This window comes from Pongo abelii, chromosome 16 (assembly GCF_028885655.2).
Source record: "Pongo abelii isolate AG06213 chromosome 16, NHGRI_mPonAbe1-v2.0_pri, whole genome shotgun sequence".
NCBI classification, from domain to species: Eukaryota; Metazoa; Chordata; class Mammalia; order Primates; family Hominidae; genus Pongo; species Pongo abelii.
The window spans coordinates 72,385,601-72,409,238 of NC_072001.2; the positions used below are offsets into that span (position 1 = coordinate 72,385,601).

Genomic DNA, 23,638 nt, shown 5'->3' on the forward strand with positions numbered 1-23,638 from the left:
CTGTATTTCTTTGATGCTTATAATTCACATTCTTCCCTTTTAAAGAACATTAGTGCCTGAGCCTTTTTATATACATATCCTTTCTTATGTCTGTACCTTACCCCTCACATGTATACTTTTTTCTTTTTTTTAAAAAAACCCTGCATGTGGCATTCAAACACATGTATGCTTTTATCAGAGCCCCTAAAATACTTTATTACATTTATTTACATGTCTCACCCATTACTGGATTGTCGATACCTTGATCTATCTTATTACTCAACTATTGGTTCTTTGACTGCAGTGTTTTTATTCATTGCTACATGCCTATATTAGTTACCTATTGTTGCATAACAAATTACTTTAAAACATACCCACTCAAAACACACATTTATTATATTGCAGTGAGTCAGGAATCTAGGAACAGCATAGGCGCTCTTACAAGGTTATGAACCTCTTAACAAGGTTATGAACCTCTTACAAGGTTATGAACCAATGTGTTGACAGGGCCTGAAGTCTCATCAGAAATCTTGATGTGAAAGGATACATTTTCTAGGTCACTCATAAGGCAGGATTCATTTCTTCTCAGGCTGTTGGCCAGAGGCCTCCCTTGGACTCGTGCCAAAGGGCCTCATAGAGCATCTCACAATATGGCAGTTGACTTAGAGCAAACAAGCAAGAGGGCAAGAAAAAGTGCCAGCAAAAGAGAGTGCTAGCAAGAAGCACATCACAATTTTTATAACCTAATCACAGAAGTGACTTCCCATCACAGTTGCCGTATTTTCTTTATTTTTTAAAATTGAGACAGTCTTACTGTGTTGCCCAGGCTGGTCTTGAACTCCTGGGCTCAAGTGATCCTCCTGCCTTGGCCTCCCAAAGTCTTGGGATTACAGGCATGAACCACCATGCTTGGCCAATATTTTCTTCTTTATAAGCAAGTTACTAGGTCTAGCCCACATTTAAAGAGGGTTACACAACATGCAACTATCAGAAGGCAGGGATCACTGCAGGGACATATTGGAAGTCCGCCACCCGGTCCCCAAACTCTGGAACTACAAGAATGCTTAACTTGTTGAATGAATTAGCCTTTTTCCAAGCACCCTCATAACTGGTAGTGTACATTTGTAAGAGGGCTGGTCAAGGGTAAGAATTCGGTTTGAGACTGTATACAGAATGACTTGATACTCAGGGATTATTTCAACTGTTTCTTGTTTCCTTAATGATTTGCTTTTATGAAATAATGTTAATGAAAAGTTCAAGTCATTTTGTATCTTCAGGAGCTAAGCAAAACCAGGAATGCTATTCAAGAAAATCAGGATACATGCAGTATATTCTAATAGGAATTCTAGAAATAATCTAATAGCAAGCTGTATTTTGAGATAATTCAAGCTTCCAGTCATTCCTAACATACATACCCTTTTATGACATGGATGAGCATAAGGATATATAAAAATCTGTGCAATTGAAATGTAGTTGAATTTGATCTCTACTATAAAATAATCTTTATAAAAATAAGATTTTGGGGGAGGAGCCAAGATGGCCGAATAGGAACAGCTCCGGTCTACAGCTCCCAGCGCGAGCGACGCAGAAGACGGGTGATTTCTGCATTTCCATCTGAGGTACCGTGTTCATCTCACTAGGGAGTGCCAGACAGTGGGCGCAGGTCAGTGGGTGAGTGCACCGTGCGCCAGCCGAAGCAGGGGCGAGGCATTGCCTCACTCGGGAAGCTCAAGGGGTCAGGGAGTTCCCTTTCCAGGGGTGACAGACGGCACCTGGAAAATCGGGCCACTCCCACCCGAATACTGTGCTTTTCCGACAGGCTTAGGAAACGGTGCCCCAGGAGAATATAGCCCACACCTGGCTCAGAGGGTCCTACGCCCACGGAGTCTTGCTGATTGCTAGCACAGCAGTCTGAGATCAAACAGCAAGTCGGCAGCGAGGCTGGGGGAGGGGCGCCCGCCATTGCCCAGGCTCGCTTAGGTAAACAAAGCAGCCTGGAAGCTTGAACTGGGTGGAGCCCACCACAGCTCAAGGAGGCCTGCCTGCCTCTGTAGGCTCCACCTCTGGGGGCAGGGCACAGACAAACAAAAAGACAGCAGTAACCTCTGCAGACTTAAATGTCCCTGTCTGACAGCTTTGAGGAGAGCAGTGGTTCTCCCAGCACACAGCTGGAGATCTGAGAACGGGCTGACTGCCTCCTCAAGTGGGTCCCTGACCCCTGACCCCCGAGCAGCCTAACTGGGAGGCACCCCCCAGCAGGGGCAGACTGACACCTCACACGGCCGGCCAGGTACTCCAACGGACCTGCAGCTGAGGGTCCTGTCTGTTAGAAGGAAAACTAACAGAAAGGACACCCAAACCAAAAACCCATCTGTACATCACCATCATCAAAGACCAAAAGTAGATAAAACCACAAAGATGGGGAAAAAACAGAGCAGAAAAACTGGAAACTCTAAAAAGCAGAGTACCTCTCCTCCTCCAAAGGAACGCAGTTCCTCACCAGCAACGGAACAAAGCTGGACGGAGAATGACTTTGACGAGCTGAGAGAAGAAGGCTTCAGACTATCAAACTACTCCGAGCTACGGGAGGATATTCAAACCAAAGGCAAAGAAGTTGAAAACTTTGAAAAAAATTTAGAAGAATGTATAACTAGAATAACCAATACAGAGAAGTGCTTAAAGGAGCTGATGGAGCTGAAAACCAAGGCTCGAGAACTACGTGAAGAATGCAGAAGCCTCGAGCCGATGCGATCAAATGGAAGAAAGGGTATCAGCCCTGGAAGATGAAATGAATGAAATGAAGCGAGAAGGGAAGTTTAGAGAAAAAAGAATAAAAAGAAACGAGCAAAGCCTCCAAGAAATGTGGGACTATGTGAAAAGACCAAATCTACGTCTGATTGGTGTACCTGAAAGTGACGGGGAGAATGGAACCAAGTTGGAAAACACTCTGCAGGATATTATCCAGGAGAACTTCCCCAATCTAGCAAGGCAGGCCAACATTCAGATTCAGGAAATACAGAGAACACCACAAGGATACTCCTCGAGAGGAGCAACTCCAAGACACATAATTGTCAGATTCACCAAAGTTGAAATGAAGGAAAAAATGTTAAGGGCAGCCAGAGAGAAAGGTCGGGTTACCATCAAAGGGAAGCCCATCAGACTAACAGCGGATCTCTCGGCAGAAACCCTACAAGCCAGAAGAGAGTGGGGGCCAATATTCAACATTCTTAAAGAAAAGAATTTTCAACCCAGAATTTCATATCCAGCCAAACTAAGCTTCATAAGTGAAGGAGAAATAAAATACTTTACAGACAAGCAAATGCTGAGAGATTTTGTCACCACCAGGCCTGCCCTAAAAGAGCTCCTGAAGGAAGCGCTAAACATGGAAAGGCACAACCGGTACCAGCCACTGCAAAATCATACCGAAATGTAAAGACCATCGAGACTAGGAAGAGACTGCATCAACTAACAAGCAAAATAACCAGCTAACATCATAATGACAGGATCAAATTCACACATAACAATATTAACTTTAAATGTAAATGGACTAAATGCTCCAATTAAAAGACACAGACTGGCAAATTGGATAAAGACTCAAGACCCATCAGTGTGCTGTATTCAGGAAACCCATCTCACGTGCAGAGACACACATAGGCTCAAAATAAAAGGATGGAGGAAGATCTACCAAGCAAATGGAAAACAAAAAAAAGCAGGGGTTGCAATCCTAGTCTCTGATAAAACAGACTTTAAACCAACAAAGATCAAAAGAGACAAGGCCATTACATAATGGTAAAGGGATTAATTCAACAAGAAGAGCTAACTATCCTAAATATATATGCACCCAATACAGGAGCACCCAGATTCATAAAGCAAGTCCTGAGTGACCTACAAAGAGACTTAGACTCCCACACATTAATAATGGGAGACTTTAACACCCCACTGTCAACATTAGACAGATCAACGAGACAGAAAGTCAACAAGGATACCCAGGAGTTGAACTCAGCTCTGCACCAAGCAGACCTAATAGACATCTACAGAACTCTCCACCCCAAATCAACAGAATATACATTTTTTTCAGCACCACACCACACCTATTCCAAAATTGACCATATCCTTGGAAGTAAAGCTCTCCTCAATAAATGTAAAAGAACAGAAATTATAACAAACTATCTCTCAGATCACAGTGCAATCAAGCTAGAACTCAGGATTAAGAATCTCACTCAAAACCGCTCAACTACATGGAAACTGAACAACCTGCTCCTGAATGACTACTGGGTACATAACGAAATGAAGGCAGAAATAAAGATGTTCTTTGAAACCAACGAGAACCAAGACACAACATACCAGAATCTCTGGGATGCATTCAAAGCAGTGTGTAGAGGGAAATTTATAGCACTAAATGCCCACAAGAGAAAGCAGGAAAGATCCAAAATTGACACCCTAACATCACAATTAAAAGAACTAGAAAAGCAAGAGCAAACACATTCAAAAGCTAGCAGAAGGCAAGAAATAACTAAAATCAGAGCAGAACTGAAGGAAATAGAGACACAAAAAACCCTTCAAAAAATAAATGAATCCAGGAGCTGGTTTTTTGAAAGGATCAACAAAATTGATAGACCGCTAGCAAGATTAATAAAGAAAAAGAGAAGAATCAAATAGATGCAATAAAAAATGATAAAGGGGATATCACCACCGATCCCACAGAAATACAAACTACCATCAGAGAATATTACAAACACCTCTACGCAAATAAACTAGAAAATCTAGAAGAAATGGATAAATTCCTCAACACATACACCCTCCCAAGACTAAACCAGGAAGAAGTTGAATCTCTGAATAGACCAATAACAGGAGCTGAAATTGTGGCAATAATCAATAGCTTACCAACCAAAAAAAGTCCAGGACCAGATGGGTTCACAGCCGAATTCTACCAGAGGTACAAGGAGGAGCTGGTACCATTCCTTCTGAAACTATTCCAATCAATAGAAAAAGAGGGAATCCTCCCTAACTCATTTTATGAGGCCAGCATCATCCTGATACCAAAGCCTGGCACAGACACAACAAAAAGAGAGAATTTTAGACCAATATCCTTGATGAACATTGATGCAAAAATCCTCAATAAAATACTGGCAAACCGAATCCAGCAGCACATCAAAAAGCTTATCCACCATAATCAAGTGGGCTTCATCCCTGGGATGCAAGGCTGGTTCAATATACGCAAATCAATAAATGTAATCCAGCATATAAACAGAACCAAAGACAAAAACCACATGATTATCTCAATAGATGCAGAAAAGGCCTTTGACAAAATTCAGCAACCCTTCATGCTAAAAACTCTCAATAAATTAGGTATTGATGGGACGTATCTCAAAATAATAAGAGCTATTTATGACAAACCCACAGCCAATATCATACTGAATGGGCAAAAACTGGAAGCATTCCCTTTGAAAACTGGCACAAGACAGGGATGCCCTCTCTCACCACTTCTATTCAACGTAGTGTTGGAAGTTCTGGCCAGGGCAATTAGGCAGGAGAAGGAAATCAAGGGTATTCAAGTAGGAAAAGAGGAAGTCAAATTGTCCCTGTTTGCAGATGACATGATAGTATATCTAGAAAACCCCATTGTCTCAGCCCAAAATCTCCTTAAGCTGATAAGCAACTTCAGCAAAGTCTCAGGATACAAAATCAATGTACAAAAATCACAAGCATTCTTATACATCAATAACAGACAAACAGAGAGCCAAATCATGAGTGAACTCCCATTCACAATTGCTTCAAAGAGAATAAAATACCTAGGAATCCAACTTACAAGGGATGTGAAGGACCTCTTCAAGGAGAACTACAAACCACTGCTCAAGGAAATAAAAGAGGATACAAACAAATGGAAGAACATTCCATGCTCATGGGTAGGAAGAATCAATATCATGAAAATGGCCATCCTTCCCAAGGTAATTTACAGATTCAATGCCATCCCCATCAAGTTACCAATGACTTTCTTCACAGAATTGGAAAAAACTACTTTAAAGTTCATATGGAACCAAAAAAGAGCCCGCATCGCCAAGTCAATCCTAAGCCAAAAGAACAAAGCTGGAGGTATCACACTACCTGACTTCAAACTATACTATAAGGCTACAGTAACCAAAACAGCATGGTACTGGTACCAAAACAGAGATATAGATCAATGGAACAGAACAGAGCCCTCAGAAATAATGCCACATATCTACAACTATCTGATCTTTGACAAACCTGACAAAAACAAGAAATGGGGAAAGGATTCCCTATTTAATAAATGGTGCTGGGAAAACTGGCTAGCCATATGTAGAAAGCTGAAACTGGATCCCTTCCTTACACCTTATACAAAAATCAATTCAAGATGGATTAAAGACTTAAATGTTAGACCTAAAACCATAAAAACCCTAGAAGAAAACCTAGGCATTACCATTCAGGACATAGGCATGGGCAAGGACTTCATGTCTAAAACACCAAAAGCAATGGCAACAAAAGCCAAAATTGACAAATGGGATCTCATTAAACTAAAGAGCTTCTGCACAGCAAAGGAAACTACCATCAGAGTGAACAGGCAGCCTACAAAATGGGAGAAAATTTTTGCAACCTACTCATCTGACAAAGGGCTAATATCCAGAATCTACAATGAACTCAAACAAATTTACAAGAAAAAAACAAACAACCCCATCAAAAAGTGGGCGAAGGACATGAACAGACACTTCTCAAAAGAAGACATTTATGCAGCCAAAAAACACATGAAAAAATGCTCACCATCACTGGCCATCAGAGAAATGCAAATCAAAACCACAATGAGATACCATCTCACACCAGTTAGAATGGCAATCATTAAAAAGTCAGGAAACAACAGGTGCTGGAGAGGATGTGGAGAAATAGGAACACTTTTACACTGTTGGTGGGACTGTAAACTAGTTCAACCCTTGTGGAAGTCAGTGTGGCGATTCCTCAGGGATCTAGAACTAGAAATTCCATTTGACCCAGCCATCCCATTACTGGGTATATACCCAAAGGACTATAAATCATGCTGCTATAAAGACACATGCACACGTATGTTTATTGCAGCATTATTCACAATAGCAAAGACTTGGAACCAACCCAAATGTCCAACAATGATAGACTGCATTAAGAAAATGTGGCACATATACACCATGGAATACTATGCAGCCATAAAAAATGATGAGTTCATGTCCTTTGTAGGGACATGGATGAAATTGGAAATCATCATTCTCAGTAAACTATCGCAAGAACAAAAAACCAAACACCGCATATTCTCACTCATAGGTGGGAATTGAACAATGAGAACACATAGACACAGGAAGGGGAACATCACACTTCGGGGACTGTTGTGGGGTGGGGGGAGGGGGGAGGGATAGCATTGGGAGAGATACCTAATGCTAGATGACGAGTTGGTGGGTGCAGCGCACCAGCATGGCACATGTATACATATGTAACTTACCTGCATGTTGCGCACATGTACCATAGAGCCTAAAGTATAATAATAATAATAATAATAATAATAATAATAATAAAAAGAAAAAAGAGAAAAAAAAAATTTCCCAATGGTTTGACTTTATACCATTAGAATTTTGAGTTCTATATCATTATTTTCAAAGTAGTTGATGGTGTAATATCTAGTTATTACATAAGTTTGTGTTTTATTTTGTTTTGCTTAACTATATTCAAAATTGCAACATATAACATCATAGTTATATTAATACAAACATTAAAGTTAAAAAATAAGATTTTAACAGATAGGAATAAGCATCATCAGATCATGGATTTCAATTTTTTTTGCATAGTTTAAATGTTGAAGTGATTTAATCTTTTGAAGAAAACTAAGGAATCTCATCCTAGACTTATAAAATGTTAGATATTAGAAATAATTTGTCCAATCCTATATTTTTATAGATGAGGAAATGGCTACCCAGTGACGTAACCAAGCTTTCTGGTGGCACAGCCAGTGCCAGATCACAGGCCTCCTGACTCCATTCAGTGCACTGTACCATGCCTTAAACCATACTGGAGCCACTTGGGGAGTTTAAAAACTTTTATGCTTCTCTTATCCCCAGACCTTTTGATTTAATTGGTATGGGTTAGAACTTGGTCACTGGAAGTTTTAAACACTCCCCAGGTGATTCATGCATCATAGTCTGGGAACCTCTACTCCACAAAGAATTAGTGTGCTTAAGGAATTGGAACTAGAGTGAAGTCAGTGGTACAGACTTCTATCCGTTATGATTCCTTAATCACTTATTTGGCTGGGTTTTATCAGAGTAGTAAGACAATTTTTTACATCGAGAAATAATTAAGATATATGCTGAGCAAAGACTTCCTTAATAAAACTGTCCTTTCACTAGTATTTTGTGAGATAGCCTGTGACAAAATTTTTCCTAATCATGAAATTGGAGAACAATTTTTTGACACTAATCAGGCAAGGAGAAAGTTTCATGCCATCTGTGTTGTGGCATGCTCTGCTGTTGTTTTAACTAGATAAAATTCTAATTACTGTTAAACAGATTGTTTATGAGGTTGTTTTTAATATTTTAGAGCAAGTGCATAAATACAAAGAGGCAAAGAAATGGTTCCAGATTTAAAAACAAAATACAGTTTCTTTAAAAGTAAATCAGAATTTGACACACTGGGTTGTTTAATTACACATTTCAGTGTGGGTCCTTGGTACTGCAGTGTTGCAAGGCATATGAAATTTGCAGTTTGTTATAACTATTCTGTTGTGTCGTTTTATACTTTTGGATATAAAGCTGACCAAACATTCTAACTAGAAAATACTAATTCGTGATTGATAAGTGGCATTTTGTTTCTACATATTGTTCTTTTAAACAGGTCTTTCCTTGATAATGACAGACGTAGGGAATATGAAGTAGAAGAGGTAAGAATAGGAGATTATGACCAAATCAAAGCATTTCAGAATGTTAAATCTTTTATTGAACCAGTATCAGGGTGTTGACAAGAAAAATTATATATTTGGGTTGCTAGAGTAGAAGCGATAAGGGGCATATTAGTTTTCTATTGCTGCCATCATAAATCAATACAAACTTGGTAGCTTAAACAGAAAGTTTTTTCATCTTACAGTTCTGTGAGTCAGTAGGCCAATCCAGGTCTCACTGGGTTAAAATAAAAATTTCAGCATGGCCATGTTCTTTTCTGGAGGCTGTAGGGCAAGGTCAGTTTCCTTGCTTATTTGGGGTTTTGGTAGAATTCACTTCCTTGTGGTTGTAGCATTTGTCTTGATCAGAGCCCTTTCTAGCACCTACATTCCACCCTCGTTCCCTGGCATGTGGCCCTCCTTCATCTTCAAAGCCAGTAACAAAGATCAAGTCCCTCTCAAGCTTCCAGTATTTCCTTCTCCTTTGATTTAAACTCTCTGATCCACCTTCTGTCTTCCTCTTCCACTTTAAATCCTCATGGGATGAGATTGGGCCTACCTGGATAATACAGAGTAATCTCTCCCATCTCAAGTTCCTTAACCTTCATTACAACTGCAAGTCCCTTTTGCCATGTAAGGTAACTTAGGTTCCAGTGCTTAAGGGCACAGACATCTTTGGAGGGCCATTGTTCTGCCTGTCAAAGAGGGCTAGATCACTGGAGTCAAGGAAGCCAAGTGTCAGTATTGACATAGCTGTTGAAAGTCTTCATTTATACAACAAATTTTTTTTAGTGCTTGCTGTGTCTAGTCATTGTAGTAGGCACTGGGGCTAGTGTGGTAAACAAGACAGACATAGTATCTGCCCTTGCCTGTCTAGCAGTATACTTATAAAAACAAGCAAAACATATAGCATTGCTTTATAAAGAATTCTTCATGTATTCCATATTTATGTAAGCTCTTTGAAAGCCAGTACTAGTGTTCTTTCTTTTGGCCCTTTCCTCATCCCATCACTACAGCAGTGTTTTACATACTAGATGCTTAACAGATATTGCTAACAAAGGCTTACTTTGTTTTTTCTTTGCATTGAGTTAGGAACCTCATTTATCTTTCTTTTTTTCTATTTTCTGCTTCAAAAGCAGTGAGGAATTTTGGGTTCAAAAATCCAGACTTAGAGGACAATTTAAGATTTAATCAGATACCCACTGAGGAATTTTTAAAAAGGCCTTAAGAATGACCATGTACTCCATTTTACTTTTCTTGGTAAAGACTCTAAAGTGCTAAAGGCAGCTCTGTTTTGCTTTTTCCTCCTCCTCCTCCTATTATTATTATTACTATTATTTTTGAGAAAGGGTCTGGCTCTGTCACCCAGGCTGGAGTGCATTGGTATGAGCGCAGGCTCACTGTAGCCTTGACCTCCTCAGCTCAAACAGTCTTCCTACCTCAACCTCCCAACTAGCTGGGACTACAGGCACACTGTACCACATCTGGCTATTTTTTAAATCTTCTGTAGAGATGGAGTCTCACTATGTTGCCCAGGCTGGTCTTGAGCTCCTGGGCTCAAACTATCCTTACACCTTGGCCTCCCAAAATGATGGGATTATAGGCATGAACCATGGTTCCCAGCCTTGCTTTCACCTCCTAAATGCAACAGTCAGAGACTACTTACCCAATTAAAAAAAAAAAAATCAGCAGTTGCTTTAAACCAGTATTCACCTATAGTGAAGAACTGCCAACTCAGAAGCAAATTAAAATAAATTTTTCAATATGGCTTTTCTGAGATAGATAGACTTTTAAAATAATGGAAGAGATTTACTGTCTATTGGTCACTGCTCTTAGAGCTTCTGTCTTCCTCATATACAATTCTCTCTTGTGCTCCCACTGTGTGCCAAGTGTGGGTCTACCCTTCATGGAAAAACTGTGGTATTCTTACCAATCGTTAAATGCCTTCTAAAGACAGTTATTTGTAGTTTTCTTAGTGATAGTCATGGTTACAATTCTGTATCATGTAGTTTCCCAATGTAGCAATAGGGAACTTCAGTAATGGTGGATTGGAGTAAGCATAGGTATATGAGATTTATAGTCTACACAGGCATTGACTTCAATCATAGAACTTTTTATCAGAACTATTAGCAAGTGGTTAAATATACTTGTAACACAGGTTTGGGCTACGTAGTGTTAAGTGTCACATGAGGCCTTCTTAATTTCAGTACATACCAAGTTCTCCATCCCAAATCCCTTCTTGATTCTTTGATGATTTAACATTATTTATGGATAATTTCTTATTCTGACCTTTAATGTTTCTAAACAAATAGCCTAAATATATTATATAAAACTTCATTTCTGAAAGAAGAACTTTTGGAATAATGGGTGGAAAGTTTGTTTGATTTGCTGAAGTGTAGAGATGGCTATTGTGATATTTAAGTTTGGATGATACTAATTTGGGTGAAGGAAAGTAGTAGCTACTTTTATAGAGATAGGTGGTTTAATCTTTAAAATGTTACTAGGTAATGTTGATTTCGTGAACTTAGCATTTCAGTGGCCAGTAAGGTAAAGCATTCTGTTGGGTTTAGTTCATATGTAAAAATTCTTATTAATTGGCAACTTTTGAAGAGAGCTGGAAGTTTAACTGTGAATGGTGTAATACTAATTAACTGAAGTTTTCTTGATTCTTTGAAAAAGATGGGAAAAGACTCCTGTGTTTATGGACATTAAAATATAATAGTGACTTAAACACGTGGAATGCTACAGAGAGAATAGACAGGAAATTTACTAACCTACTGAAACTTTTGACAGGTGCAGTGCATCTTTGGAAGTCAGATTTTGATTATTATTAATAAAACAGCCTTTGTTTAGTAAGTTGAACGTCAAGTGAGAAGATTACATGGAGCAGTAAGCATACAGATTTGCAATAGGTGCTCCATTCAGTGGGTTTTAATGGGTGTCAAAACTAAACTGACCTTAGTGAATTATAGCTACTGCACACACATGGCTTCGGTTAAAAAGGATATGGTACCAGGTAATGTCATCAGTTTTTCCAAATGTGTTCCTGGGGAAAATAACCTAAATTCTTGAAGCAGATCATTTAACTTATAATTGGATGTAATATTATGACAACAAAAGGCCTTAAGGCATAAACTGTTCCTTATAGAGGCTTTTTGTTTTTCATTTGAAATTAGTGCAATTGCTGATCGGCTTTTTAAAAAAAATCTCATATTCTTTTAAATATAATAATCTGAAGGTGTTGTTAAATTTACTAGCCCAACTGAGAACAACAGTATCCTTAAAAACAAATAATTGAGTTTAGGTTAAACGGAAATAGTTGGCTAAATATGATTTTTAAAAATAATACCTAAGGTACATGTAGGAACCAGATAGATTAAATAACATGATAAAAAGTGTTCAGAAGAGGTAGTACCTTTATACTTAGTTTTAAAAAATTTAAATTCCTGTACTATGTAGATTTTTATGTTTTGTGACCACATACATGTAGAGTATAGTAATTCACTGTAACCTTGTAGTGTACTGTATTAGTTGAAGTACGATAAAGAAATTCTTGCAGAAGAGTAGAAATACTTCTGAAATACTGTGTTTTCCAGCTTGCATTCCTCATCCTGCTTATTCAAATAAAGTGACTATTTTTTTCCCTGATAAAAAAGTTAGAAACAAATGATTGTTTTACTTTTTTTTTTTTTTTTTTTTTTTTGAGATGGTATCTCACTCTGTCACCCAGGCTGGAGTGCAGTGGCGCGATCTCAGCTCACTGCAGCCTCTGTCTCCCAGGCTTAAGTGATTCTCATGACTCAGTCTCCCAAGTAGCTGGGATTACAGGCACGTGCCACCACACCCAGCTAATTTTTTTGTATTTTTGGTAGAGACAGAGTTTCACCATGTTGGCCAGGCTGGTCTCAAACTCCTGACCTCAGGTGATCTGCCCACTTTGGCCTCCCAAAGTCCTGGGATTACAAGCATGAGCCACCTTGCCTGGCCTGTTTTACTTTTTATTTTCAGAATGCTTATTATGCAATGGAAGCAGAATTAATCATATTCCTCTCCCTGACCAACAATGTGGAATTCTGACTGTAAATCAGTATTTTTAAAAAATCTTTAATGAAAGTTCTTTTATGATACCACTAAGCAGATGTCAGGATTTACTTTTCAATTAGATGGGATAGTGGTGATGAGCAGATCAGACTCCTTTGCAGGTGATACATTGCTTAGGGGAACTGACATTTAGACCATTGATCCCTCTAGTGATTTTACATGTCACGACTGAGTTATTTGTCACTTGCTCTATCTGCAAAGTAGGCAGAATAAACAGGAGGATTTTTACAGACTATAAGATCCAAACTAAATAATCCTGAAAAGGCCTTTGATTTAAAAGTCTTTTAAGTATCATAAATTTTATTTTTTTTAATGAACATGCAGTAAAACGGACTTTTCCTGTGTATAGTTGATATATTTCAACGTGTATAGATGTATCTAACCACCATCACAGTCAATATCCAGAATAGTTTCCTTAGCTCAAAAAACTACCTTGTGTTATCCCTGTGTAGTTGTGCTCCCCCCCTACCCCTCAATACCTGGTAACTCTGCCATTTTACTTTTGTCTTTTCAAAAATGGTCATGAAGTGGAATAATAGAGCATGAAGCCATTTAAGACTGTTACATATCCATTTACTCAGCATAATGCCTTATAAGATTCATATAAGTTGTTCTTTGTATTGATATTTTATTCCTTTTTATTACTGAGTAGTATTCAGTTGTATGGATGTACCACAGTTTGTTTATAAGTTTATTAATTGGAGGACATTTGAGTTGTTTCCAATTTTTAGCTATTTTGAATAGAGCTTCTTTAAACATTTGTGTATAGGATTTCATGCAAATGAGTTCTCATTTCTGTTGGGTAAAAATACATAGGTATGGGATTGGTGGGTCATATGGTAAGTGTTTATTATCAAGAAATTGACAAACTGTTTTCTAAAATGGCTATTTCCACTTTGTATTTCCATCAGCAATGTATGAGTGTTCTAGTTGTTCTGCACAGTTGTCAGCACTTGGTATGTTCAATCTTTTTCATTTTAGCCATTCTAATAGATTTGTAGTGGTACCTGATAATGAGTTTCATTTTCACTTTCCTGGTAGCTGATGTTGTGCATTTTGTCGTATGTTTTGTTATATTCTCTTTGGTGAAGGATCTATTCAGGTCCTTTGACCATTAAAAACAACCTTTTTATTTTGGAAGAAGTTTAGGTGTATAGAAGAGTTACAAAGATAATACAAAGAGTTTTATATTCCTTTATATTCCTAACACAGCTTGCCATGATAATAACAGTTTACAAAACCAAGTGCATTTTTCAAAACCAAGAAACCAACAGGTACCTTACTACTAACCAAACTCCAGATTCCAAATTGGGATTTTGCCAGATTTTCCACTGGGTCTCCTGTTCTTGAATCCATTCCAGGATTACGCTTACATTTGTCATCTCTCCCTAAATCTCCTATAGTCTATGACAGTTTCTCTGCGTTTCTTTGTTTTTCATAAACTTGATAGTTCTGAGTACTAGTACCAGTCAGATATTTTGCAGAGTGTCTCTCAATTTGTGTTTGTCTGGTGCTTTTCTTGTGATTAGACTGAGGTTATGAGTTTTAGGAAGAATACACAGAGGGAAATGCCCTTTTCCTCACATCTTACCAAAGTGCACGATGACAGCATTACTTGGCTAAGGTACTGTTTATCAGATTTCCTCACTGTAAAGTTGATATTTTTGTCTTTTTGTATTATATTTTTTAGAAATGAGTTGCTAATTTCAGCCCACAATCAAAAGGGTGGGAGATTGTTTCATCTTATGGATAGGGTATATCTATATGTTATTAAGTTTTCTTCTGTAAGTAAGCCTTTGTCCCTTCTCTTCCATTTATTTATTCAGTCATTTATATCAATATGTATACTCATTTTATACATTGGCTTATAATTCAATACTATGTTATTTTGTTGCTAAAATTGTTCCAGTGTTGGTCCCTGTATTCCTTTGACATGTCCCTTCCTTTTCTTTTTTGAATACTTTCTTAATTTCTGGTACTACAAGATACTCCAGGCTTAACATATATTTTCTCTGCCCTACCCCTAGAATCAGCCATTTCCACTAGGAGCCCTGGTTTCTTGTATTGGAGAATTGTGTTTAGATCCATTGTCTCTCTGGGTACTGGATATACTTGTTGATACAGGGGTATCACCATTTCAAGGCCTTCTCAGAGGATAGAGCTAGGAAATAACACATTTGTATATTAATCATGTATTTATGTACATCTATAATTGTTTCTTTACCTATCTATTTGTATTATATATTATGCTGTATATATAATATATATTAAGTTCATACTGATGTCTGTGACTTATCCAGTACCACAGGGTTCATTCTAGGCTTCCTCACTTTGCTTATCTGTAACTTTCCTTTCTAACAGAAACCTGGCCTTGATCATCCATTTACTTGTTTGTTCCATCTCAATAAAGCAAGTTCACAATTGTTAACCAGTACCCCTGTGAGAAATAAATTTACCCTACCCCCTTTAGTTGGATTATGCCATTCATTTATAATACAGTGAGATTCATTTGTCATGGACTGCATTCTATCTTAAAATTCCCCCAGCATCTTAGTTGATTTTTAAAAATTTGCATACATTAAAGTTCAATCTTTGTGATGTGCAGTTCTGTGGGTTTTGACAAATGCACAACGTCATGTATACATCACCTCAGTGTCATACAGAACGACTTCATCACACTAAAAAATTTCTCCATGCATCCCCTTTGTAGTCAGCCACTACTCCATACCCCAGCTCCTCTGCTGACAACCAAAATCTCCTGTAGTTTTGCATTTTCCATTGTGTCATCTGAATGCAGTCGTATAATATATTGCTTTTGGATCTGACTTCTTTCATTTAGAAAAATACATTTAAGGTTTATTCATATTGTTTCATGAATCAAATAGTTCATTCCTTTTCATTTCTGCATAGTATTTTATTGTATAGGAATACCACAGTTTGTTTATCCATTCACCCGGACATTTTGGTTGCTTCCAGGTTTTGGTGATTATGAATAAAGCTTCATTAAATATTGGTGTATAGGTTTTTGTCTGAATACAAGTTTTCAATTCAGTTTAGTAAGTATCTAGGAGTTTGACTGCTGTGTCATATGATAAATGTATACTTAGCTCTGTTAGAAACTGCCAAACTGTCTTTCAGGTGGTTGTGCCATTTTTTATTTCCACCAGTAATGAATGAGATTTCCTATTGCTCTGTATCTTTAGCAGCATTTGGAATTACCAGTTGTTTTTGTTTGTTTGTTTTTTAAGCTATTCTAATCATGTGCTTTTGCTCATATTTAAATTATATTGTTTTCTTACTGTTGAGTTTTGAGTGTTCTATATATTTGTTGGACAGAAGTCCTTTGTTCCATAAGCGATTTGCAGGTATTATCTCCCTGTCAGTAGCTTGTCCTTATGTTATGTTAAAGATACCTTTCCAGAGCATAAATTTTTAATTTTGTTGAAGTCCAATTTATAACTTTTATTTTATGGATTATGTTTTTGGTGTAATATCTCAGAACTCTGCTTAATTTCAGGTAACAAAGATTTTCTTCTTTGTCATTTTCTAGGTACAAGTTTTACAGTTTTATATTTTACATTTAAGTTTATTTTGAGTGAATTTTTGTAGAACATGAGGGTTTAGGTGAAATTTTATTTTTTTCTTTGCATATGGATGCACAGTTGTTCCAACACCATTTGTTGAAAAGACAATCCTTTCCTCACTATATGCCTTTGAACCTTTGACAAAAATCAGTTGACCCTGTTTGTGTGGATATATTTGTGAACACTCTATTCTTTTCCATTGATTGATCTCTCCCTTCAGCAATATCACATTGTCTTGGTAAGTAGCTTAAAGCCTTAAAATTAGGTAGTATAATTCCTTCAACTTTATTTATTTTAAAAATAGTTTTGTCTTCTCTAGTTCTTTTGCCTTTCCATAATAATCTTGGAATCAGCTTGTCTATAACTACAAAAAATCCTGGAATTTTGATTGGAGTTGCATTAAATTTCTAGACCAGTTTAGGGAGAATTGACATCTTTACAATGTTGAGCTTTCTGATCCATGAACACAGGATATCTTTCTACTTACTCAGATTTTCCTGATGCATACATCAGCATTTTGTTGTTGTTAGCATATAGCTCTTGTACATGTTCTAATAGGTTTATGCTCAAGTATTTGTTTTTTATGGAGCTATTTTGAACGGTATTATTTTTAAATGTGAGTGTTCCAAATTGTTCATTATTAATGTACAGAAATGTGATTGATGTTGACCTTTTCTCCCCAATCTTTGTCTATGTTCAGATTGGATCATTTTTATTCATCTGTAGTAAGTTCACTGACTTTTTCTTCTGTCGTCTTCATTCGGCTATTGAGCTCATTTAGTGAGCTTTTTATTTTTGTTATTGGTATTTTTCCACTTCTAAAATTTCCATTTGGTTCTTCTTTTATCTTCTATTTTTTTTTCTGAGTTTATCTCTTTGTTTCAAGAATGTTTGCACTTACTTGTTAAAGCATTCTGTAATAGTGGCTCTAAATATCTTTAATATCTTAGATAGTTTCAATATCTTTGTTTTCTTGATGTTAGTATTTTTCCTGTGCAAGTTGAGTTTTTTTGATTCCTTGTATACCAAGTAACTTTGGATTATATCCTGGACATTTGACTATTATGTTAGGAGACGTTGGGTCTTGTTTAAATACTATGCAAAATGTTGATATATTTGTTTTAGTAGACAGTCAACCCAGTTAGAGTCACACTGCAAATTTCTGTGGGTTGTAGTTACAATATCAGTTTGATTTTCAAAGCTTTTGCCATATTACTTGGTTCTGTCCCACATGTGTACCACCCATTGCCAGTCTGGAACTTGAGGGGTGGTCTGTTCCATAATTCTCAAAGTCTGGGTATGTTTGTTTGGGTCAGATGTATGCATGTGCCACTCGAGAGTGAGTCCAGGAGTTCATAAAACAACTTTGAGGTGTTGCTCTCCCATGTTCCTTGTCTGTGATCTCCCAGTAATTTCTAATTCTGCGTGGCTCCCTTTTTCTGATCAGAAAGTGGATCTTTATCCCTCTTTAATGTTCACTCCCTGCAGCTGTGCCCATATTCAGGGCCAAGTGGCAGGAGGACAGAGAGAGAAGCAAAAGAGATTCACCACATCCTCTTGGGACCACCCACAGCTTCTGTGATCAGAGAGGTAGATTCCCTCTCTCAGAGTTTTAGTTCTTAATAACCTCCATTGCCACTGCTGCCACAGCTGTGATGGGTGGCTGGGCTTGAGAGAGTGAAGAGAGAAAAAAACGAGGGGATTTGCACACTTTCTTGTGAGTCTTAAGAGACCCCTTTCCCTCTCTCAAGCCAGAGGTAGAGGGCTTCTCCTGAAGCTTTCCATTTGGGCTGTATTATGTTCAGTCTGGATGAAAGCAGAGGGGGAAATAAATGGTAAACCTGTGGTTGCTTCAGTGGTACATCAAATTCTGATTGTTTTAATCTGCCTGCTACTGTTACTTTTCAAAGTTCCCTAGTAGTTGTTGCATGCATTCTGTCCAGGTCTTATAGCTACATTAACTTGTTGGCATATGATTACCCCATCTTATCTGGAACTGGAAGCTGACTTAAGGTTTTCAATTTTGTTTCTCTAGGAATTTTACAAGAAACTGAAGTTTTGATTCAGATATATTTTGAATTGAAACCAGAGATGTTCTAGAGTTTAGATTCTTTCATTTGATTAAGGTAAGATTGTTTGATAAAATTTAATCATACTTTTACTGTACATTTTCAGAGATGTGCTAGAATTTAGATTGTTTCATTTGGTTAAGGTAAGATTGTTTAATAAAATTTAATTATACCATTACTATGCATTTTTAGACTTATATTTTAATGTGTATTTGATTAACACATTTAAATTTCCCAGTCTAATCTGAGATTCTGACCTCAGGAAATATTTTCATGGTTTTTTTACCACTAATTAGCTATTGTTCCTTGTAACAACTACTAGATTCAAGGGAAACATGATTATACGTTCGCTGGAAGTGTTGTAGACTGATATCAAATCTGTTTGCCTAGAGCAGGAGTCAGCAAACTATGGCCTACGGGCCAGCCACCTATTTTGGTAAATAAAGTTTTATTGGAACACAGCCACACCCACTTAATACATATTGTGTGTGGCCATCTTAGCACTACATTGGCAGAGTTTTTAGTTGGAACAGTCTCTGTATGGCCCACAAGCCTAAAATCTGGCCCTTTTAGGAAAGTTTGCTGACCCTTCGCCTAGAAAACTGAAGCAGGGTATCTTATTCTGCTATGTAATTATAATACTTGAAATGGTAGCTAACTGATTTTAGTTGTCAGTAAGGCTTGTTGTATGAAAACTTATTAGAGATTTAAATATGCATATAAGTATATGTGCAGATACAGGAACTTTAATTTCTTGAAGTGAAGGGTCTGTATTATTTCTTAGGAGGTGCTAGTTTTCTGAGGTAATTGATTTTTAAAATAAGACTTAATGTTAGCAGTTAAATACTAAGTGCTTATTTTTTAAGTAGAAGCCTTCATTTTGCTTAGATTTTCAAAAATAAAAGTTTATATGATAAAGGTCAAGCTTGTTCTCATTCTAAAAACTATTCACGCAATGTATTTGATTATATTTGTCTCTCCTACTAAATTTAAACTGAACAAATAATATTTTGAGAGTGATGATTGTGTGTTTTTAATATCTGTTCTAGTAATGCAAGTGGTTTAGCATATATAAACTTAAATGAAAACATGCTAATATAAAACTACATTTAGTGGCTAAAGTTGGAGTTACATTTCTCTCTGAGGTTTAAGTGGAAACGCTTACACTTGTTTGTGATTCCTAAAATTATTAGTGTTTAAATAAACGTAAGATAGAAGGAGAAAATAAAATTGGAACCTAGAAAGTCTATAAAATCTTTGCTACACTCCTCAGAAGTCTCTTGGCTGGAGAAAAAAAAAAAGTATATTTTAAAAACATGCCATGTAAGTTAGAATTTCCAACCAATATCATAAAGGAATTTCTCTGTTCAGGGAACCAAAATTAGAAACAAAATATTTTTGCTATTTTCCATGTAATTTTAAGAAAATAAAGTAAGATTCTAAAATCTTCATCTCATAAAGAACGATTATTTAATTTGAAAACAGCCTCTTTTATATCCTGCATAACCTGAAATATATTTGGTTTCCTAATAGAATTGTGTGAGGTATCTTTGCTTGCATTTTCATAAAGTCAATTTAAAACTTTTTAAAATTTACTTTTTAAAGGAGGGAATCTGGAAACTTATCAGAAAGAAAATACTTTGCATCTTTTTGTGCCATCATGCATTTTATATTTAAATCAGTATGGATTTAGAATTTGAGTGCTTATACATTTGAATTATGAAAGGTGATAAAATTAAGCTGCAGAAGGGATGGAAATCTTGATAGTTTTAATATGTTAATGAGGCCACCTTAGCATTGTGTGTGTTTAGCTATGGAGAGTATCTGATTTGTAAACTAAGACTTATGAATAAAATAATCAATTTCTTATGAATAAGTAAAATTTCCTGTTAAATGATGGATGATATAAGAAGGTAATGCTAACATTTTTTGCATCTATTAAAATCATATCTTAAGACATCTTTTTTTAATTTCCCTGATTTGTGTTCTAGTTGTGGTACTTAAAAGTAAAACAAGGGGAAATAAACTCATAGGAAAGTTTATACTTTGATTTTCTCTTTCATATAATCTTAGATTGTTTAGATTTTTCTAACAGCATAAAATATTTCATTATAAAAATCAAATACTGAGTCATTGCCAATTTGATAGTATCATTGAAATTAAATATGTGTACTTTAAAGACAGGCATAGAATTTTTTCTTTTAATTGAATATGCTGCTTATCTTTTAAAGTGTATGTGGCTAGATAAGAAAGGACCTGAATGGACTTGATTTGGAATTTTCTCTGTTCATGTCTTTGAAGGTATTCAGACTAAAAGAGAATGTCAGCTTTTTAACTTTGTAAAACCTGGTCCATATTACCGCATAGCTGTTAGTTACAGTAGCTATTTGCAATGTTGAATTTTTGAGGTGAGTATTTTTACTGCTAACGATGTGGACATGTGTATTATTTTCATATAACTGTCAGGGCAGTAAAGAAACTAGTTTGGAAGTAAACCTCCAAGATTTATCCTCATAGGAGACGGTGTTAAAAATCTTACTTTAGTTGACCACTATGGGGTTTTCTTTAAAATGTTAAATAATGTTTTTGAATAATTTGGTTTTTGTACCCATTTTATCTTCTACCAAATAAATTTTAAAAAATCAATTTTATACACATAATTTGCTATCAAGAAAGGTATATTGCATTTGAAGGAGAGGAATAACGTCTCTTTTTCTCTTTTTTAAAGCTCTTGAAAAAAATTTTATTTTGAAATAATTATAGATGTATAAATAAGTTACAACGATAATATAGTCCAGAGAGTTTTTTTAATATTCATTACTCAGCTTACCCTCATGTTAACATCTTACATAACCATGGTATAATCAAAACTAAATAATCAATAATGACTTACTAAAACTGCAGACCTTATTAGAATTTCACCAGTTTTTCCACTAATGTTCTTTTTCCAGGATCCCATATTACATTTAGTTGTGTTTTTCTTTAGTCCCCTCCAATCTGACAGTTCCTTAGTCTTTCCATGTCTCTCATGATTTTCACACTTCGAAAGACTCCTGGTCAGGTATTTTGTAGAATGTCATTCAATTAGAGTTGAGTTTCTCTGATGTTTCCTCATAACTAGATTGAAGTTACAGATTTTGAGACAGAATACCACGGAGGTGATGTGCCTTTCTCAGCACACAATATCAGAGGCTACGTGGTGTCAGAATGTCCTATTACTGGTAACGTTAACCTTGATCACTTGATTATGGTGGTGTCTATCAGATTTCTCTATTAAGAAGTTAATACTTTTCCCTTAATTAATAAATATTTGGGGGAAAATGCTTTGAGGCTTCACAAATATCTTGTTTTTCCTTAAATTTTTGGCCACTAATTTTAGCATTTATAGGTGGATCTTGCCTGCAGCTTCTGTGGTGTTTTAGTGGTGATTTTCTATTCTCCGTACTTCCTCTACATTTATCAATTATAATTCTTCTGTAATACAGAGTAGTCCCTCCTCACATTTATTTGCTTAATCATTTACTTATATCAGTGTGAACTCATAGATATTTATTTTATTCTCTGGATTACAATCAAAATTCTGTTGTTATTTATTTTGTTGCTCAAATTGTTCCAGCTTCGGCCACTGGGAGCGCTTTTCAACACGTCATTGTCTTTTTCTTTTCTTTTCTTTTTTTTTTTTTTTTTTAAAGCAATTCCTTACTTTCTGACTTTATGAGATGCTTCAGGCTCATCTTGTATTTTCCCTGCTTTAGCCCTGAAATCACTTACATCTCCAAGGAACCCAGGTCCAACTTATTGGAGAATAGTATTTAGAAACCAGCATCTGGGTGCTAGGTATGTTCATTGCTACGGAGGAGTTACTGCTTTTAGGCCTCTCAGGGGTCAGAGTTAGGAAATGTATACTGATATGGTTAGGCTTTGTGTCCCCACCCATATCTCATCTTGAATTGTAATTCCCATAATCCCTACATGTTGAGGGAGAGACCTGGTGGGAGGTGACTGGATCATGGGGCAATGTCCTCATGCATTTCTTATAATAGTGAGTGAGTTCTCACGAGATCTGATGGTTTTATAAGTGTCTGACAGTTCCTCCCTTACACACTTGCCCTCTTGCCTGCTGCCATGTAAGACATTCCCTTCTGCCATGATTGTAAGTTTCCTGTGGCCTCCCCAGCCATGTGGAACTGTGAGTCAATTAAACCTCTTTCCTTTATAAATTACCCAGTCTTGGGCAGTTCTTTATAGTAGTGTGAAAACGGACGAATTACATCTACCAACTTACATATATACATACATCTATATATATTTGTGTTTACTTTCTGTATACACGCTTAAAATATTAATTCATGCTGATACCTTCAACTCCAGTTTTGCACCATAGGGATTATTCTAGCATTTCCCCTTTGCTTATTTGTAATTTCTTTCTCCCACAGTGAGAAACCTGACTCTCATTCTCTATACTATATTTATGTATTTATTATACATATATAGTAGTTTCCAAATTGCTAATCCATACTCCTGTGAGAAACAAATTTACCAAATAGAATACAGTGTTTGTGTACAGTTATTTTTATCTTTATTCTCACATTATCCAGCCAGAATGCTTTTTTCCAAAGTTAGTTGTCAGGTCTTTTCTTCTGTATATCCCCATCAGTCTACTGTGCCATTTCATTTGTACCACAGTTAGATTCATTTTGTCACAGTTCACATTCCATCTTGGGTTTCCCTGATATCCTGGTTATTTGCATTTAATTTGTATACAGTAAAATTCATTCTTTGTGTTGTAGTTTTGTGGATTTTGAAAAATGCATAGAGTCACATATCTACCAACAGCAGTTCTATGACCACCCCCCTACCCCTAATTTTTTTGTGCTGCCACTTTGTAGTCAGCCTCTCTTCCCAGCCCCAAATCCTGGCAACCCCTAATGTGTGTTCTATCCCTTTAGTTATTAGCCTTTTCCAGAATATCGTATACATGGAATCATATAATATGT

The 23,638-nt window shown here is 36.5% G+C and overlaps 1 protein-coding gene across 3 annotated transcripts in view; it reads left to right on the top strand.

Moving 5' to 3' along the window:
- Positions 1 to 23,638, top strand: part of GLCE (glucuronic acid epimerase) — a 125,895-nt gene that overhangs the window by 37,225 nt on the left and 65,032 nt on the right. For all 3 annotated transcript variants that reach the window (XM_002825605.5, XM_009249963.4, XM_054531630.2), the window contains one exon: positions 18,608 to 18,698. The gene's annotated coding sequence lies outside the window, so the exon portion shown is untranslated. The remainder of the gene's footprint in view (positions 1 to 18,607; positions 18,699 to 23,638) is intronic.